Genomic DNA, 5,710 nt, shown 5'->3' on the forward strand with positions numbered 1-5,710 from the left:
ATATGTATGTATATATGGTTTATATATGTGTGTATACACACACATATATAAAGTTTAGAACCAATCCTAAGTATTAAAATGTGTGAATTGTATTTCTTAATAGATTATATCAAATGCCTCTTGATAAGCTCTGTAGAAATTATCGTTATTTATTTTGGTCACTGTCACAGGTACCTTCAGTAAGGTACTGGAAACAACCTCCCTTCATTTTTACGTAGAAGACCTTTCTCCTTGGATTAGTTGTTCTGCTATTGGGTTACTTATCCAGCAGTTGCAGGGTTGTAGTGTAAATGAATTTCAGCTCCAATTCTGTTTTCTCCCAGAAGTCCTTAATCAGTTGTGATTTCTCATTGGAGGTGGTAGTTTTCTGTGGTGCTGAGTCGAACACTCCAGGTGGAATTGCAGTCACCAACCACAGCTGGGGTCCCTGAGAGCAGGTTGCACACCTTCTCAGGCAGCCGAACTTTCTGCTAGGTCATGGCTGACTGAAGCCATGTTCATTGAAGCCCTTGGCCTACATGACCAGTTTGACCTTTTGTTTTATTTATTTATTTATTTATTTATTTATTTATTTACGAGACAGAGTTTCACTATATAGTTTTGGCTGCCTAAATCTACCCATGTAGACCAGGCTGGTCTGGAACTGCCTCGGAAGTGCTGAGATCAAAGGCGTGTGCCACACCATGCCTAGCTTAGCTTTGTCTTCTGGATCAGCTATCTTTCTCATGATTTGAGGGCTGGAGGTGAGGCATGCAAGAGAGCTTCTAGTCCATGGCTGCAACATAAGTAGCACTGCTTTCTTCTGTTCTTAGCTCTATCTGATGTCCCTTCTTTCCCAACCAAGCTAGAAACCCATTTTTAAAGGCATTCTCTTTTCAAATGAATTTTCTTCATAACGTTTCTGAACTCTCAACAGGAGAGGTCTTGCCTTTCTGTGGTCTTATGTTTGCTGTTGTCCCACTGCAAAGTCCATGGATGAAGGTGTGTTTGTGTTTGTGTGTGCATGCGTGCTTGTGTGCAGTATATGCATTTTATGTGCTCATGCGTGTCCACATGCTTGTGTGGGCATATAGGCATGTTTGTGAGTACACATAAGGAGGTCAGAGGTCAATGTCATATGTCTTTCTTTTTTGCTCTCCATCTTGTTTTGAGACAGGGTCTTTAATTGAACCCGACTTGATGGTTATCTAGACTAGCCAGAAAGTTTCAGAGACCCTATTGTTTCTGTCTCCCAGTGCTGGTGACAGGTGACTTTAACATGCATAGCTCTTTACGTGGGTGCTGGGGGTCCAAACTCAGATATTCACACTGGTATAGTGAGAACTCTACTAAATGGACTTTCTCAGTGCCTGTAGTTTCTTTTTAATGGTGCTTTTTTTCTGCCCCAGCATGGTCAAGCCCCCCACCTTTTTTTTTTTTTTTTTAAAAAAAACGTACTGCACACTTTTGCTATCTTTTGTCTGACTAAGAATAGTAAGTTTGGATGTTACGGTGCCTTGAAACAACTGAGTCTACTATTTTTTAATTCAGGCTCACTCAAAATTCCAGAATGTGGGCTGAGTGCAGGTTGGATTCCATGCCAGGGTATGGCATAATTGGACTCGAGCCCAGGTCTCGGAGTCCTCATTGCCTTCTGGAATCCCACGAGCAGTCTTCATGTCTGAATTTCCATCAGCACGGCTCATTCATCTCTGCTTAGAGCATTCTACAGCTCAACTCCACGCTCTTCGGCAATCTGTTCCCGAGGCCTGAGAGCCACACGTCGGGTTTATCACAGTGCTGACCTGCTTCTTGGTGTGGGTTTTCTGTACTGGCTACTTTTTTCTCAGCCCTGCGGCTAAAGACAAGAAGCAGCTTAAGAGAGAAGGTCTGATTGGGCTTATGGTTTGAGGGGATATCGTGCATCAAGGCTGAGAAGGCGGTCCCTAGGAGCTGTTCGTGGCCATGGCGAAGGAAGTGTGAGGTGGCTCTTTATATCACGTCTGCAGCAGGGATGCCACGAAAGAACCAGGCTAGAACCTTCAAACCTACCGTCTCTCTCCTGGAAGTGACTCACTTCCTCCTCTTAGGTTCCATCCCCAACCTTTCTGCGCCCTTATAGAACAGCTGTATCACGTGGGTCCGTGTGAGGGCTTCACATTCTAACCATAACAGATACCAGTATGGAGGTGCTCTTTCTTCTTCACAAATACTCCATAAATATATTGCTCTCTTAACCAGGTTTTTTTTTTCAAGAGAACTTTTAAAGTTTCAAACAAATCAGCTTTCTTTGTTTTTAAAGAGTGTGATTCTATTAGTTTCCTGTTGATGTTGTATCAAATCGTTGCACATTTAACAACTCAACTCAACATAATTGTATTTTGTTGTACATTTTCACAAATCAGAAGTGTGGAGCTGTTGTCTATGGGCCGAAGTCTGAGGGGGAAACTTTTATCATTCTGTGGCTAAGTTGTATTCCTTGGCTTCTGTATTTCAGATGTTAAAATTGATGGGATATGGTATATAACAAAGATGAAAAAGGCCTGCACCTCAGAAAAAAAAATGAATTAGTTTGATGTTTGTATAAAATCAGATGAAAAGAGTCTTGGTGAGAGGGAGGTCAGGGGCCCCTCCCTCCGGTCTGCGATGCCAACATTTCCTGCGGGTGCTGTAGAGTTTCACACACATTTCCCCTATGAGAACATTCGCGAATACAAATTGACCCTACTTGGGTAGTGTGGATATTCTCTCCACTCCCAGATTGTTCCTTTAATCTCACCTGCAAAGCCCCTCCCCTCTTAGCCACACAACATATTCAAGGTTATAAGGGGTTAAGATATAGACATCATTCAGCGACCTCAGGGAGGCTTTACTCTAACTGGAAATTTTAACTGTGTTTTAACTTTTGCTTTGCTGAATTTCTGGGTACTTTTTGGGGGTGGGGAAAAACTAAGATTTTAGAATGTTTGAAAACTGTTATAGTTTAAACTTTGATGACAATACATAGTAAGGGTGTATTTAGATCTGCAAGAACATGTTGCTTATGGAAGAAAGGAGGAAAGCTGGTATTTTTAGACAAAAAAATGAACTAGCAACTGTTTATATAAAGCCAGACAAGAAGAACATTAATGACATTAGAACTAAATTGAAACAGCATGACTTCACAATGCTAAAAGGGCTTCCACTGTGTCTCTGAGGTAGCCTAAGTAGTACTTGGTGTAACTGTGCTCTCTGATAACCAAACACAGCCCTGGAATAGACAGTGGATGCAAATTGTGACATTTTTTTTTTTTTTAGCAGTATGGGCCAAGGGCCCTTGGCTCTGTTTTAACACATCAGCATAACAGAAGGAAAATATTAAGGCACATGTGAGGCTTTTGTCTGGGTTTCTTGATTGTTTACTTTTTTGTTATCTATCTTTGTACCAGAAAAAGAGTTGTAATTTCTGCCCCTATGATCAGTGTTCATAATGGATTTCCTCATGGGTGGTGGTTTCAAGTAAATTTCACCATGGATCTATAATTGGCTTGCTAGGATTATGACCTGGAAATTCCCTGCAGGGCCTGGCCTTCGCCTCCTGGCATTCCTTGTATTTACCACCTCAAGCTTTATGCAAGTAGTATCAGCTCAGCTCTGAGTGCTGGGATTGTTTGCATAATTGTCATTTCCAGTGTTCGAGGAGAAAGCTGAAATCAATGTGCACAGTATCTGAACACCATTTAAACATGACACAGAGTGAGTAAAGGGCTATAAAACCCCTTGGCCATCTTCACAATCAAAGTATAATCCACTCCAGGGACAGCAAATGCTTTTAATATGCTCAGCTCTAAGATAAGCGGTGTATGAAAAACATGGTACTGATGTAATTATGTCTAATGAAAAGTCTTCCTGGCTTTTTGCTTACCATTTTTGATATTATAATCCTTTTACTTAGGAACAGATCTGTCAAAAACATTGCCACTCATTCCCACCTTTAAATAAATTATAGACCTTCTAGAACTGCAGGAGACAAAGTACTGGCTCAATATATATACACTACAAAATTCATTTGGAGAGGTGCTCTTGTCTAAGTATAACTGAAAAGAACCTTCATTTTGCTTTCCTATAAGTTAACAGGATGATTATTTTCCAACGTTAACTGGATTTAAAACCATCTAGGAAGCCCACCACTGGGCACGTGTATAATGGTGCGTCCAGAGAGATTTAACGAGTTTGGAAGACCCTACCTTGAGTCTACCATCCTATAGTATCTAGGCTACTAGTCTGCAAGCCAGAGAAGTGAGGTTAGAACCAACATACATCCCTTTCTGCTCCCCATTGGCATGCTATGTAACCAGCCGCCTCACCCTGCTGCCATAGTCATTCCCACAGCCACGCCTGTGCCACCATTATGGCCTGATTTTGCCCTTAAACTGGGAGCCAGAACAAACCATTTTTACCTTAAACTTTTCTAGGGGGTAAGGAGAGTTCAGGTATTTTTCCAGTGAGAAGAGTTATTAATACTGGATTTATTAATTTATCTGAAATTAGTATTCTAGGGGCTGGAGAGATGACGGAGAGGTTAAGCATACCGCCTGCTCTTCCAGAGGTCCTGAGTTCAGTTCCCAGAAATCACATGGTGGCTGACAACTATCTATAAAGAGATTTGGTGCTGTCTTCTAGTGTGCAGAGATACATGACAGAAGACTGTATACATAATCAATCAATCAATAAAGCTGGATAGCAACATCTACAGAAAGGTTACAAACTCATGGGAACTGACAACTCACTATTGAATGAAAAACGGGTTTAGAAAGACATTTCTAGAAAACTTTCTAGAATTCAATGAAGATAAATAGACAACATGCGCAGACTTATGTGGCACAGTGGCAGCAGGTTCAAGAGTCAAGTTCATACCACTGAGTGCCCGCATGGCAGCTGTGGAGCGACGCCATACTAACAACTTAACAGTACATCTAAAAGCTCTAGAACAAACAGAAGGACTCACACCTCAAAGAAGTCAAGGCAAGAAACAATTGAACGTAGGGCTTAAATCAATAATATACAAACAAACAAACAAACAAACAAAAACCATACAAAGAAGCTAATGAGAGTGGGTTGTTTGAGAAAATCAATAACAAACTCTCCAAGTAATTAATTGACAAACTGTGCAAAATAACTAAAAGGCAGAGAAAGAATATCCAAATTAATGAAATTAGAAACGAAGGAGAAGATGTTGCAATAGTAACAGGAAATTCAGAGTGTCATAAGAACATATTTTAAAAATCTGTACTCCACCAAATTGGGAAATAAAAAAAAAACTGGATAATTTTCTTAATATGTACCACTTACCAAAGTTAATCAACATGAGATAAGCATTTTAAAAAGACATGCCTTTAGCAAAGTAGAAGGAGTAATTAAAAGTTAACCAACAAACCAATAAAAAAACAAACTAAAATAACAAAAACATAAAACCCCAAAATAACAACAACAAACAACAACAGCAACAAAATGCAGGGTCAGATGGTTTTAGCACAGTATTCCAGAATTCTACCAGACTTCTAAAGAAGAGTTAACACCAACACTCTTCAAATTATTCCACAAGATAGAAACAGAAGGACCATTGTGCAATTCATTTTTATGAGGCTACAGCTATCCAAACCTCATAAAAATCCAGCAAAGAGAACATAGCGGACAATGAGGACTACTGAGAACTCAAGAACAATGGCAATGGGTTTTTGATCCTACTGCA

This window comes from Microtus ochrogaster, unplaced genomic scaffold (assembly GCF_000317375.1).
Source record: "Microtus ochrogaster isolate Prairie Vole_2 unplaced genomic scaffold, MicOch1.0 UNK29, whole genome shotgun sequence".
Classification (NCBI taxonomy): domain Eukaryota; kingdom Metazoa; phylum Chordata; class Mammalia; order Rodentia; family Cricetidae; genus Microtus; species Microtus ochrogaster.